At 35.6% G+C, this 16140-nt stretch overlaps 1 protein-coding gene across 10 annotated transcripts in view; it reads right to left on the bottom strand.

The window, feature by feature from the left end:
* CadN (neural cadherin) overlaps window positions 1-16140 on the bottom strand; it is a 792724-nt gene that overhangs the window by 562302 nt on the left and 214282 nt on the right. For all 10 annotated transcript variants that reach the window (XM_073971019.1, XM_073971033.1, XM_073971023.1 and 7 more), the window contains one exon: window positions 2959-2997. The gene's annotated coding sequence lies outside the window, so the exon portion shown is untranslated. The remainder of the gene's footprint in view (window positions 1-2958; window positions 2998-16140) is intronic.

Genomic DNA, 16140 nt, shown 5'->3' with positions numbered 1-16140 from the left:
TTCTACGTTGGAGGTTCCCAGTGGTCACAAAAATTCTCCACCAAAAACATAGGTCCAAACTTTGATAAAGCCCCTTATAAAGTTCCCGGCCGATAGAATACATTTTTTATACTTTTTTTACCTTATTTAGGTATCAGTGGTCACGAAATATCTCCCCTTAAAATTGTGGACATTAAAGAAAATAATTATTCAGTTTTAGTTCAGAATATTTTATGGAGGATATACAATTTCCGCTCGGCCGAACTTAACCCTTTTTTACTTTTTTTAGATTAGATTAATTAATTTAAGCATTTGGGGTATCAATGGTCGAACAATTTTTAAACCTAAAATTGTGTAAGGAGACTAGGAGGGGAACTGCAAAGTTCCGCCATTTGTCATTTTTAGAAAGTTTGACAGTTTTCAGCCTAAACGTATTCAGGACAGTTTTACAGTAGACCGAGTGTTGTGTTGTTTACAGTGACTTGAAAAAATCAAAAAATGGAATTTACTTGGGAACATTTTCGTCCGATCATTTTTCAGAACTTTCGTCGTGGATACTCACGGCAAGGGTGCATCGATCAAATTAAATCTTTGTATGTTGATAAAGGGCCATCCTATAGCACTATGAAAAACTGGTTTAATGAATTCAATCGTGACCGACACTAGCCAAAAAGCCCGTGGTAATCGCCCAAAATCGGCCGTTGTGCCAGAAAAAAATTAAGCCATGGTTGAACCGATAATGCAAGATCTCCATGTTATAAAACGTGAGATAGATGCATCTTTGCGCATTTCTTCCACCAAGTGACATTTGATATTGCATAAACACCTGGCCGCAAAAATGGATTATTCTCGTTAGATCCAGAAAAATTGTACAATCGCTCAAGAAGAGGCTCTTGTGGATTGGTGCAAAAGAAATAGTGAATAAAAACGATCTTAGTGCTTTAAACGACGTTTAGAAGATCGTCACAGACAATGAATCTAGAATCTATACTTAGGAGCCCGAACAAAACAGGAATCGACCGTTTAGGTCTTCGAAAGCGAGCGAAATCCAACGAAAGTTGTTCATGCACTTCGAAGGTCGCCTGCTTCTTCGGCAAAACTGGCCGTATGGCGACTATATGACTTCAGAAATGAAAAACGGTTAATTCTGAGTGATACACTACAATTTGTTTGCCAGAAGTCTCCAGAAAAAATCGAAAAACGAACAAGAGAAGACGAATCAGTATGCATCATGACAATGCAAGCTCTCACACCTCGATTCAAACCAGCGTCTGTTTGACCGGACAAAACGTGCAATTGATGGGTCATCCGCCATACAGTCCTGACTGGGGATCCAATGACTTCATTTGATTCCAGCATATCAAGAAAAAAGCGTGGTCAATGATGTTGGTAGCCAGAAGATGCTGTAAGAGCGTTCAAAAACTATGTTTTGGAAATGTTTAAATCGATGTGGAAAATAGAATTCAACTATTGGTTTGAGCGCATGAAAAATCGTATAAATCATGCTGGAAACTACTAAATAAAACATTATAACTATTTTTGATGGTAAGTATTCGCGTTTTCATTGTCAGGCCAGATAGTTATCATTCAGCCCTCGTAAAACTCGTGGAGGAGGGTAAAAAAGTTCGCCCTGGCCAAACTTAACGCCGTTCCTCCTCTTGTCCAATGATCTGTTTTAGACATTAAGAATTTTAAGAAGAGACAAAATGTGACCATTCATCCATTATATGTTCTTTAGGCTCCATATAAAGACACCACTTGTTGTAAGTGCTGTTGTCAAATTGTCTTTTAGCTTCCAAATTATGCGACGTTAAGAAGATTTTTCGTTCAAATTTACATACTGTCCCTTTCAAAATAAAAACAGATTTGCTCCGTTTCCAGGATTTCTTAAAAATGTTAGTTGTAATGGCCCAATTGGAATGTTTGATAAACAGTGTGAAGCATTTACGAACACAATCGAAAAATGCTAATACTTTACGCAGTAGTGTGGGATACGCAAACGTAAATTGAAAGACAATGAAAACAAAAAATAAACCTTGTACGCTAAACTGACTTTAATGGCTTAAATGAATTTCGCACAAAGGACACAGTTGCAGACGCACAGACACCAGCCACGCACATGATTTCCCTCGTATTTTCCTTTTGTTCTGTTTTTTTGATCTTCTGTTGATTTAACATTTTGTTTAAGTACACACACCTACAATGCTATAAAAATGAACCACCCACAAGAACAGAAAAATCCTCACTCCTTTTCAAACAAAAAACCCACACAAACATACACAGCGACTATTACTGTGCACCACAACTCTCTGTTTCATTCCAAATTTTTTTGTTTGGCTCATAAACTATTCGGCCATAGTTGTGTGAAAAGAGGGTAGACAATTGCGGCATTTACACCAAACAAAAATGGGATTACAAGGAATTTACGAAAGTTTTTTTTTTTTTGTTTTTGGTTGTGATTCCTTCTCTGCTTCACTTTTCTTGGCTATTTTCTAATTCACTTCATTCATCATCTATGGTATATTTTTGTTTTTTTTTTTCTTTTTCGTTTATTCTTTACGTCTGTTCTTTTTCGCACACACCATAAAACTCAACGAATTGCTAAGGCTTAACCACTCGACCACTCACACACAATTGACTGTTCTTAACGAAAGCAAAGATGATTCTACTTTGCTCTAATTGGACATCAAAAGGATTTTTCATTTAAGAACCAATGTTGCTAATGAAACTGGTAGTGAATAAAAATCAGATGAAGAAAATAAAACGAAAGAGAATCACAAAGGAATCCGGTGGCAATGAAACAAATCTGTGCTATTTGTAAATGTTTGCAGGATAAATGTGGTTTTTATCTATATTCTGATTTAAGAGTAAGAGCAGAGATAGAGAGCGTGAGTGAATTTTAAACAGGACATTACTACCATTCCAAGTGATACATTTAAAGAGATAAGTTTTAGTTGAGATTTTTTGAATCTTACTTACCTCCATAAAATTGTGTTGATGATCATCTTTCGAACAAATCTAAAAAGAAAAGAAAGAAGAAGTGTTTTAGATTATTCTGCAGAGAAGTGGTTCTATTCCCTCAGCCTAAAGTGTTGCTTAAGTTGCTTCAACAGAAATCAAAGTGATTCAATAGCAGGTCTTAAAGTGAACTTATCCAAAATTTTGTGTGGGAGATACGGGATGGAGTGGACAAATATAGTCCATATTCGAACCTGATCTATATCTGGTAGATATTATGAGAATGTGTAAAGTATGGACCAAATCGGTCACTCCCATCAAGAGTTATCGTGCCCACAACTTTTTCGAATATTTTTGAACTTTTGTGGCGTAGGTACCTGAAGGAGTGGACCGATATGGCTTATCTACGAACTTAAACTAAGTTTGGAAACAATATTACGAAGCCCAAATTTTGGCCGGAACCGGCATTTCCGTTCGAGAATTATCTTGCGCTTCCACCCATAAACATTGTGTCATAGGGTTTGTTTTTCAATTTTTTTTCTGTGGGGGAGGTACCGGAAGTAGTGGACCGATATAATCCATCTTTGAACTTGAACTAAGATTGGGCAAAATATTACGAAAGCCAAATTTTGGACCGAATCGGCAGATCCGTTCGAGAGTTATCTTGCGCTGCAACCACTACACACGGTGTCATAGGGTTTTTTGTAACTTTCAGGCTATTTTCTCAGGAAGTATGGACTTGCCCCTAATGAAACTTACAGCGTCGTATAGAGGACAGCGAATACAACTTGCGTAAACAAAAATCAAAGCGAGACCAGGTCCTAAACTGAACTTTTCCGAAATTTTGTGTGGGAGGTACCCGAAGGAGTGGACCGATTGAGTCCATATTGGAACCTAATCTAAGTTTGGTAGAAATTACACGATGTGCAAAGTATGAACCGAATCGGCTATTCCCTACAAGAGTTATCGTGCGCACAAGTTTTGCGACAATTTTAGAACATTTGTGGGGGAGGTACCTGAAGGAGTGGACCTATATGGCCCATCTTCGAACTTAAATCGAATCTGGACAAAATATTTCGATACCCAAAATTTGAACCGAATCGATTGATCCGTTCGAGAGTTATCGTGCGCACCAGCCAGACAGACAGACGGACGGACATTGCTAAATCTACTCAAAATTGTCTGAAACGGATATCGTACAAACATACTTGGGGTCTAAAACCATTATTTCGATGAGGCACATTTTTGGTCGTATCGAAGTGTAAATACCCTCTTTAGCCTCAAGGTTGAGGGTATAAAAATATCAGTCGGCTTTGCCGAAAGAGATATACCCTCAGCCAATGTGGATTCAAACTTCCATCTTCGGACAGATCGAATGTATTTAGAATCTTTTCAGAATTTTGTGACCCTTTTTGGACATTTGAACTTGCTGACAAAAATGTAGATTATGATAAAAGTTCAAAAATGTTGCGGAGGAGGTACTTGAAGGAATGAACCGACATAGTCCATTATGGAAGTGGATCTCATTTTGGGAGTCATATCATTTCAGTGGTATTCGTATAACCAGGAAGCATAGACTTGTCCACGGAAAACATAATATCGGTGTAAACAGGATCACAATGAACAGAATCGGTATAACATTTCCAAGGAATCTTCGAACAGACCCTAAACTGTTTTCTCAAGTTGTATGGACTTGCCCCTGAAAAAAATTTACCGTCGTAATTGCGGCAGCGAAAGCGAGTTGCTTCAACAAAAATCAAAGTGATTTGAGAGCAGGTCTTAAAGTGAACTTATCCAAAATTCTGTGTGGCAGGTATCCGAAGGAGTGGACAAATATAGTCCATATTAGAAACTGATCTAAACTTTGTAGATGTATTAGGATGTGCAAAGTATGAACTACATCGGTCACTCCCTTCAATAGTTATCGTGCGCACAATTTGTCCGACCATTTTTTAACTTTTTTGGGCAAGGTGACTGAAGGAGTGGACCGATATGGCTTATCTTCGAACTGAAACTAAGTTTGAACAAAATATTACGAAGGCCCAATTTTGGACCGAATCGGCATATCCATCGTGAGTTATCTTGCGCTCCAACCACTACATACGGTGTCATAGGGTTTTTTTGCAACTTTAGGGATATTTTCTCAGGAAGTATAGACTTGCCCCTTATGAAACTTATACCGTTGTATAGGGGGCAGTGAATACAAGTTGCTACAATAAAAATCAAAGCGATTCGCGAGCTGGTCCTAAACTGAACATTTCCGAAATTTTGCGTGGGAGGTACCCGAAGGAGAGGACCGATTTAGTCCATATTGGACCCTCATGTGAGTCTAGTAGAAATTTCAGGATGTGCAAAGTATGGACTAAATCGGTTACTTCCTTCAAGAGTTATCGTGCCACAAAATTTCCGAACATTTTCCAACTTTTATGGGGGAGGTATCCGAAGGAGTGGACCGATATAACCCATCTTCAAACTTAAACTAAGTTTAAGCAAAATATTACGATACCCAAAGCTTGGTTCGAATTGGTTGATCCGTTCGAGAGTTATCGTGCGCACCAGCCAGCCAGACAGACGGACGGACATTCCCTGCGGGGAATAAATTAGTTTAAAAATAGTTTATAAGTAGTTTCAAAATAGCTGTGTTCCTTTACTTACCTGAGGTTACCATTTTTACCATTTGTTACCATTTTTAACCTGCAAAACTGGAGGCAATTTTTAAGAGAGTGAGAGAGGAGAGAAAGCGAAAATGGCTTTCTCTTCTACCACAGGCTACCAGACAAATTTCTGCAGGTAAAAAATGGCAGAACTGATTTTTCGACTTTTGCTTGACGATTATTTCACAATGAAGAAGAAAATTGATGAAAAACAGAAGAAAAAGTCGAATGCTGACAAAACTAAATTAAAAACTGTGAAATAAAAGACGAAAATTGATTTTTTATGTTTCTTTTTGACATTGCTGCCAGATCTACCATTCTTCCGCTCCTTTACTTTTCTGGTAAAAATGTTCATGAAAGAGCAATTTCGACACTTTTCTCTTTTACCACTCTTACCATTAAAAAAGTAAAGGAACAAAGCTAATAACCACAAGTGATTAATTTTCGATTATTTTCCATTAAGCCAACTAACTGTTTTAACATGAGTGGACAATTGTCCATCTCTGCATTACTTTTAACTAGTTATAAAACAACTATTTTCAACTAATTTATATCTAATTATTTTTTAACTTTAATAGTCAGTTTAAAAATGTTGTTTTTGTCTTAAATAGAGAAAAAAGGTATTTATTACACTGTGTGTAATTTTTGAGTCATGTTTTATTAACCATATTGTGATAAAACACCAAAAATGAGAAGACACGTGTCTCGCCGTTTTTCCCTATCTCATCAACTGTTAATTTTTGGGCGGTTGCGTATCTTTGGACCAGAGTCCGAGAAAAAATTAAAAAAATTGGATATTTTCAAAAGATTTTTGCTATTTTTACATTAAGAACCGTTCATAGACATTTCGCATATTCCAGAAAGTTGTTTATTGATGCCTTTGCTACACTATTGTGGTTGATTGTTTTCTTGAATTTTGAACGGTTTAATATCTATGGAGCGGAATCCTAGAAAAGAGGATAAAAATCGCAATTGTTTTGCTATTTTGACCATTAACATCCATTTCTACAGAGTTTGTATGTTCTAGAAAGTTGTTTACTAAGATCTAAGGTACATTTTTCTAAGTGGTTGTTTGCTCCAATTTTGATTGGTTTGAAAGCTGTATAACAAAACTAGAGAAATTTTTAAAAGAAATTTAACCATGGCGATTTTGACCTTGAAGATGAAGCTTGATGGATTATATGTGTTCACAATATTTGTTCTTTAAGACAAGAGCTACAACTTTGCCTCCGAGATAAATTCAAATTTCCTAACGGTTTGGAAGATATAGTCCTGACTAAATGAGCCTTTCTACATCAAAGCCTCAAACCTTTGGAGGCCTATAACCGCGAAAGTTGATGAGATAGGGAAAAACGGCGAGACACGTGTCTTCTCATTTTTTGTAATCTATCACACTGCGGTGTCAGAATATGGTTAATAATTTTCGTGTTGCACAGTGTTATTTATTATATTTTATTTATTTTTTATTTCTTTTGATTCTCTGTTTTGTTTTTATCTTTGACTTTTTATTTTGACATCAGTTGTTTCTCAGTTATGTTCCCTTGTTGTTCCTCTTTTGGTATGTCGGGTCTATCAAAACTAGCTTGTACAATTGTATGTTTCATTTATATCGAAATAATTACGAAAGTGTATATGAGAATTATTTACGTCGAAAACACACTATTGAACATTCAACGTTTTCAACTAGATGACTTTTCAACTAATTTATAGTTGGTTGTAGAAAAATTGCTTTGTAACCGACTATTTTCCAACTGGTTAATAACTAGTTAAGTAGTAATGCAGAGATAGTCAGTTCTCCTTTTTTTTAGTTTCCAATCTGGTTCTTTTCAACCAATATGTAGTTAGTTGTAGAATAATGCATTTATAACTAACTATTTTGTAAACCGGTTGAGAAAAGTCCCGCAGGGTTGCTAAACCGACTCCAAATTGTCTGTAACGGATTTCGTCCAAACATACTTGGGGTCTAAAACCATTATATCGATGAGGCCCGTATGAAAGTGTACATACCCACGTTTGCATAAATGCTGAGGGTATAAAAACGCCCAGTACAAATCCGCTCGCGAGCAAAGTTTTAGTTGTTGCGGACAAAAGTTATCGCGGTTTTACTTCTGATTTTAAAAATAAATTATCATAAAAACGCTAATTATTTCAAGGAGCACAATTGTCACTAAAAATTTATCATGAAGCGATATCAGTGAGTAGATTGCATAATATATGTAAAATGTTACTCAGTATTCGCGGAATTTCCAGAAAATTGACAACATTTTAAAGGTAAGCCGACTTTATTCAAAATATATTCAAAAATAACAAAAAGTTTTAAATAAAAACTCCACCTGGAATCAAATGAAACCAAAATTATAATGATCGGAATAATAGTTTGGATGTTATAGCCAATATAAGCATATATTTAGGTAACAAAAAATTTTTTTGATTTTGGAAAATTGTTTTTAGACCACGCCCACTTTTTCAATTTTAATATTTTCTAATAAAACTACTGAACTGATTTTCCTGAAATTGTAAGGGAATGTACAGCGATGGCCCCCGGTAAAAATATGCTACATATTTTGTTGAATTTCGGAAGGGGGGGGTACTTCCATATACCCTATTTCTTAAAAAAATGCTATATCTATATATATGCTATATATATAAACAAGTAAGAAAGTATCAGTCAGCTGAGCCGACAGAGATATACCCTTAGCCTGTGCAAATTGAAACACTTTTTTCACAAAAAAACTTATGTATTTAGGGGGTTTCAAAATTTTGGTCGTATGAACCGACAAAAATGTTGATTAGGATTAAAGTTCAAAAATTTTGAGGAAAAGGTACTTAAAGGAATGGACCGACCTAGACCATGGGGGTGCCATAGGGAGTTTTTACACCCTACGGGCTGTTTTCTCAAGAAGTATGGACTTGCCCCTGAAACAACTTTTACCATCGTGATTGAGACAGCGAAGGTAAGTTGCTTCAACAAAAATCAAAGTGATTCAATAGCAAGACTTAAAGTGAACTTATCAAAAATCTTGTGTGGGAGGTACGGAATGGAGTGGACAAATATAGTCCATATTCGAACCTGATCTATATCTGGTAGACATTATGAGAATGTGTAAAGTATGGACCAAATCGGTCACTCCCATCAAGGGTTATCGTGCGCACAATTTTTCCGAATATTTTTGAACTTTTGTGGGGTAGGTACCTGAAAGAGTGGACCGATATGACTTATCTACGAACTTAAACTAAGTTTGGAAACAATATTACGAAGGCCAAATTTTGGACCGAATCGGCAGATCCGTTCGAGAGTTATCTTGCGCTCCAACCACTACACACGGTGCCATAGGGTTTTTTGAAACTTTCAGGCTATTTTTCCAGGAAGTATGGACTTGCCCCTAATGAAACTTATAGCGTCGTATAAAGGACAGCGAATAGAACTTGCGTAAAAAAAATCAAAGCGATTCGAGACCAGGTCCTAAACTGAACTTTTCCGAAATTTTGTGTGGGAGGTACCCCAAGGAGTGGACCGATTGAGTCCATATTGGAACCTCATCTAAGTTTGGTAGAAATTACACGATGTGCAAAGTATGGACCAAAACGGTAATTCCCTGCAAGAGTTATCGTGCGCACAAGTTTTGCGAGGTGGGGGAGGTACCTGAAGGAGTGGACCTATATGGTCCATCTTCGAACTTAAATCGAATATGGACAAAATATTTCGATACCCAAAATTTTAACCGAATCGATTGATCCGTTCGAGAGTTATCGTGCGCACCAGCCAGACAGACCGACAGACAGACAGACGGACATTGCTAGAGCTACTCAAAATTGTCTGAAACGGATATCGTACAAACATACTTGGGGTCTAAAACCATTATTTCGATGAGGCACATTTTTGGTCGTATCAAGTGTAAATACCCTCTTTAGCCTAAAGGCTGAGGGTATAATAAAAATCAAATGCCGTTCGTTGGTAATGACATCTGTGGAGAACGCCTGGAACCATTTGGGTATTTATTATTATATATATTTTTTTTTTTTTTTTGAAATGTACGTCTTAACTCAAGTTAAATTTTTGTGCAAAGAAAATTTGACCACGCCCACTTTTATGCCCGTTTCTTAAATTTTAAATTCTATTTTTTTTCTACAAAAACTACTGAACTGATTTTCCTGAAATTGTCAGGTAATGTACAGGGATGGCCTCCGGTGAAAATATGATGCATATTTTCTTAAGTTTCGGGGGGCTATACCAAAACGTGGATCTATGTAAACATTTTACAATGGATATGTTTCTTAGCCTTTTGAAACGCCAAATGCAAAGTTACAACCGATTCTGTGGTCAAATGAGACTATTACATTCAAAATATCATAAAATGACGCGTACTATATATGGGGCCTTGTATGGGGGCTATACCAAAACGTGGACCTATAAATTTGGTAGGAATATTTTTTAGCCTCTGGAGACACAAAATACCAAATTACAACCAATTCGGTGGTCAAGTGGGACAAATATCTTAAAATTTCCTTAAAACGACGACGCGTCGCGCGTCGCTTTGTATGGGGGCTATACGAAAACGTGGACCTACATAGCCCGCTTTCAATACCAAAAGTCCTACTTACATATAATAGATTTTACCAAAATTTCATTCAGCTACTTCAATCCGTTCGGACGCTAGAGTGATTTCCACAGACGGACAGACGGACGGACATGGCTATATCGATGTTGAATTGCACGCTGATCAAGAATATATATAGGGTTGGGGTCTACAATGGTTATTTCGGGTAGTTGCAAACGGAATGACAAACTTAATATACCCCCATCCTATGGTGGAGGGTATAAAATGGTTGAAAATGGGTTGAAGCCAACTTATCTTTTTTTGTTTTCTTTCGATTTGTGATTAAACCACACTTTTCACGATTTGGTTCATACTTTGCACATCGTACTATTTCGACGAGACATTGATCAGGTTAGAATATGGACTATATATGTCAACTCTTTAGGGTACCTTCCATACACAATGTCGTAAAAGTGCAGTTAAGAAGCTGCGTTCGAATCCCTTTATTATACCCTACACCATAATATGGAGGGTATAATTAAATTTGTCATTTCGTTTGTAACACATCGAAATGTTCATCGGAGACCCTATACAGTATATATATTCTTGATCAGGGTAAAATTCTAAGTCGATATAACCATGTCCGTCTGTTGAAATCAAGATTTTTAAGATAGAGCTCTGTAACTTGGTATAGAAGTTTCTATTACTCCTAGGATGTTTCGTATTGCAAATGGGATATATGGGTCCACGTTTTGATATAGCTACCATAGAACGGTACCACCCGATTTTCGGTATTTTGGAAGTTTTAGCCTCCCTGCCCCCCTAGATCCTTCAAAAATTTTTGAAAAATTATACTGTTATACTAAAGTTAACAAAAATTACAGATGTTCTGATGTACTATTTTTTATTTTATAACGACAAATAATAAGCTATATTTAATTAAAAGCCGTTGACAAATGGTTAGGTTATAGTGATTGAAGTGTAAAAAACGCTTTAAAACAGGAAAACGCGTTTCTTCGTGCTCTAGGCTGCTTAGAAGAAAAAATTTATTTCTTATTTTATAATATTTAATTTCTTTTCTTTTCATACTTTTTGGTATTTAATTTATTATTAGTAAGTAAGCTTTCGAAAATTGGAAAAACCAATGAATTCGGTTAAAAATCGATGATAAGTTGGTTTTTTCCGTTTGTAAAGCATTGAAATACTTATTTGCAACCCTATAACCCTATAATTGTTGATCAGGATAAAATTCTAAGTCGATATAGTCATGTCAGTCAGTCTGTCGAAATCAAGATACAGCTTTAAATTTTTAAGATAGAGCTTTATAATTTGGTGTTTATTATATCGATCCAAACTTAGTTTAAGTTCGACGAGGGCTGTATCGGTCCACCTCTTAATTATTTGTGATGTCAAAATGTATTGTGCCAGTTTTAAATAGATATTTTGGTTTAATCGGTTTTATTCAAGAACGCATAGATGAAATTCTTTAAAGTACATATGTTTGGAAATATTACGGGACCAGAGATGACGTGCGAGCCATTTTAGCGAAAAGTTTTGAGTATTTATTAGGGAGGTTACTGAGTGAGTGGACCAATATGGCTCATCTTCGAACTTAAAAAAGGTTTGGACAAAAAATTACGAAGGTCAAATTTTGGAACGAACAGGCGGATCCGTTCGAGAGTTATTGTGCGTCGAGCCAGCCAGAAGAAAGGAGATGGCTAAAACGACTCTAATTTGTCTGAAACTGATTTCTTCCAAACATAATTGGGGTCTAAAATAATTATGTCCATAAGGCCCATTTTGATCGTATGGAAATGAATATGACCTCGTTAGCCTAGAGGCTGAGGGTATACAAATGCATACCAAAAACGTGGACCTATGTTCGCAATTTTGAGGGGGCTATTGTCTTTTTGTGGATAGATTTTTTGACCACCTTGAACTTAGGTAATAACTTCCAAATGCCTAAACCCTAAATTCAAAGTTAAAGCAAATACAGATGGGCGGTACGGTTATATGGGGGCTATACTTACATATTTCCATAATTTTTGGTGCAGATTTGGTCACCCTAAATGCCAAATAATAGTTAATTTGGTTTTTCCAAAACTTCAGTGTCCTTTCTCAATTTTTATGGATGATCGATTTTACCATGGTATGGAGAGTGAAATGGAAACTGGTTTTCGAAATTTTCGAACACTGCACAGTGCGAAATATGAGCACTTTAGCGGAACTTTACTAATAACTTTTAAACGAAAAGGTGTAGATTCCTAAAATTTTGCACAAATGTTTCTTATATTAGGGTACAGTGTTGGGCTCAAATTGGGCCACATAGACCCGCGGATTCCTGTAGCGCTCATGTAACGGTGGCTGCCGTTTTTACGTTTTGCATTCATTTTTCAATAGATTTGGATGCAATTTGGTATATTGAGTTTTCAGCGGATAGAAAACTTATGCACAAAATATTTTCAATATATGTTCGCGTTTTGAAATAGCCCCCACATGCCGGGTTCCCTTATATTGGGTATTTTAAAGGTTAAAGACAAAAATTGCAGCCGATTTTGATGTAAATGTAAATTTTAAGATGTTAGCGAATAAAAAACCTCCTCACACAAAAGCTGTCAACATAGGTCCACTTCTGGGTGAAGCCCCACAACCCTACACATCTATTAAGGAGTAAAATGTCAATATTTTTTGTTTTCATTAGTATCTATAATGTTTATTGGTCCATTCAGCAGGTCTGCACCATTAATTTTGTTAATAATGTCTTTCAGATCAAGTTCAGGTCTGCACTGCATTACAATTTTTCACGTATTTTGGTATTTGCACCGCAGCATCGAAAAATTTTGCACTATATGTAAATCACCAATATTTAGAGGTCAAAACTATGAAAAATTGCGAGAGGTTTCTTAATTGTACAGAAATTATCATTGTTAGAATTAGTGAGTCCATTTCTTCAAACCACAGTCAACAATGGCGTTCATTGTCGCGTTTACCTTACACTTTTGAAAAATGCAACTGAATGAAATTCCCGAAGTTTTTTTTAGAAAATCTTGAATATCTCCAAAGGCCGCGCGATACCGCAGCTGTTTTATAGCTTTGCGAACAGAGGAGAATCCAATCTTTCAGATTATATATATCTTAACACGTGAATGTACGGAAATCACTTTTGAAATTTCCACGGAAAATAAAAAAGTATAATTTTGAAAACTTAAAAAAATCACTTCTTTCCGACTAAAATTGCACAAAAACATAGCGGTTTTTTGCATTTTTTAAAGTGCAAAATATCATAATAGTTTTGTAAAATATTAAGAAAAACAAATCATGGCATACTGACTTACCATTTGTCCGCGACACTCCATTTTTTTAATGAATCAAATATACATTTCTTACAAAAAAAAAAAATTTAAACCAAAAGTGCAACTTTAAGTGCATTTTTAAGTCGTTTCGTGGAGTAAACCGGCAAACTGAGTATGGAACATTTGCAGTGGAGTACTTAGCTAACGAATTCAATAAAAGTTTATTAATTTCATGTACTTTGAAAATCCCTTAAAGTTCCACTAAACTTCCCAAATTTCGCACTGTGCACTGGCGCGAACACTATATGTGTAGAAGTAAAAAAAAATTATTCATGTGCTTTTATTGATTTATTTTATAATTTTTGAACAAAAAATGTTTAAAGATTGGTATCGAGTCTTCTTTGGGCCTACAAAACTTTTCCCCGGAAATGTACCAGTACTGGTCCACGTTTTGGATTACCCCCGATTTTCGGGTGTTTTCAGAGATTTAGCTGTATTATCCTATAGAAATGGGCTACTAAACTTCCTTCTAAAAATTTTTCAGCACTGGTCCATGTTTTATATAGCCCCAGTTGAACATTACGGTAGGGGTTTTCAGGAATTTAGCCGTACCATTCTACAGAAATACCTGAAATTAAATATTTAGTCTTCTATGGGGCTATAATAATATTTCCCCCTAATTTATCAATATATTTCCACGATTTGATACATCCATTTGAAAAAAATTAAAAAATTTGATTATTCTGACTCAATTGTGCGGTCAACAGATTTAATTTTCTGGTCACTCTTATTGACCTGTTTATTGATACAGAGTCAGCGGTTAAGAGAACTGATGAGGAAGTTTGGCTGCTTCCGAAACTATAGTATTCTCTGCCTCCGCTCGTAGTAATCAATTTCAATACCCACTGTTAAACATTTTGTTTCTTCAAATTTTGAAGCAACAAAGTATGGACTTTAGCTGAAATAAATACACAACAAGTATTATTTTGCAGTCCAACAATACAAAGCCAACAACAATAACAGGCAATCAGCACGGCCTTACTTGTTGACTACGCATAAAGCAAAAACAACATTTTGTTGTGATCTCTGCTTACTGCAAACAACACTACTTATGCTTGTCTTCTTTGCGATGCAAAGACAGCATAAAAAACAGTAGTGGGTATATGATTTTGATTATTCTGACTCAATTGTGCGGTCAACAGATTTAGGAGGATACAGAAAATTTCTCGTTCTGTTTAATTTTCTGGTCACTCTTATTGACCTGTTTATTGATACAGAGTCAGCGGTTAAGAGAACTGATGAGGAAGTTTGGCTGCTTCCGAAACTATAGTATTCTCTGCCTCCGCTCGTAGTAATCAATTTCAATACCCACTGTTAAACATTTTGTTTCTTCAAATTTTGAAGCAACAAAGTATGGACTTTAGCTGAAATAAATACACAACAAAAATTAAAAATTTTTTTGCGAGCACATCTACGATTTTTGGTATAGAGGTAAAGGAAAAAAATCCGGTTTCAAATCTGCTCGCTTTCACGAAATTGGCCAATGCGTGCAAAAGTTATAGCGTTTTTATTCTCATATGTATAAAGAAAAATATTTAAAAATATATTTTTTGTTGTTATGAGAAAATGTATGCATAAATCGTTAACAGCATTCCATATCTATTCGTAGATGTTTAAATAGTTATTAAATTTATTATCATTTTCGCGGAAAATCAACAAATAATAAAAAATTTTGGAAATAAATCCAAATTATCCTGTCCCAGAGTCCGTACAAACCCTCAAAAAATAAATTAAAAATTATATGCGGAATCTAGACAATGCGTAGAAAAATATGATACCAATTGGGTACATAAATTGCATATTATAGCAACAACAAAAGAGAAAAACTTATTGTTGGAAAATATTGTTGCAAATATTTTTTTGGTTTGATTCTAAAAATTAGAAAAAAATATATGGGAGTTCTCCAACTATTTGCTAAAATCCCATAGAATAATGAATGTATACACTTAAAACTTCATCAACAAATATGGTTTACCATCGCGAAAGTTTAACTGATTACTGTGATAACTTGTAACGGTAGGAAATAAGGAGTAATATTGAAATTACAATCATTCAATTATTAATAATATAGTTAAAGTCGGTTGATGCGCATCTGTTTTTGGATACAGCGAATCAATCTCTTTCAATGTTTATGCATATTTCAATGTTTCACGCAGCAGCCAAAGTGTGCCGTCAGTTGCATCACACAATGCAAAAAAACCTTAAACTTGGTAAAATTCGCGCAGTATGCATACGATTTTGGTGCGCATCCGATTTCAGTAGCACCCATCAAAAATACGTCAATATACACCTATTTCAAATAGATTCTTCAAAAACCGCGGATGTGCCTCTACACGTGTTTTCGCAAATATTATAATCGCGAGTAAAGGATTCCATTTATGTAAAAAATTTTAAAGATAATCGCGATTTAGTACGCGGATTTGTCAAAATATATTTTTTGCTGATTTTCCGATTATGCTGATTTTTCCGATACGATGAATTCGATCGCGGAAGGCTTCATTAGAACCGTCGCGTAAAATAACTAAATTCACGCGGGTTTCAAAGGAAAGTGAATGACAGTTGTATATTTTACACGCAAAAAATATGTTTTGTAAGAAAATTCACGCATGAAATTTTGGCCTTTCGACTCCAATTACTAGGAGGATGCTGTAAGGAGCA

Source organism: Musca autumnalis, unplaced genomic scaffold, assembly GCF_047663935.1.
Source record: "Musca autumnalis isolate F117 unplaced genomic scaffold, ASM4766393v1 scaffold_2, whole genome shotgun sequence".
In the NCBI taxonomy this organism is placed as follows: domain Eukaryota; kingdom Metazoa; phylum Arthropoda; class Insecta; order Diptera; family Muscidae; genus Musca; species Musca autumnalis.
This window is presented reverse-complemented; position numbering and strand designations above follow the sequence as displayed.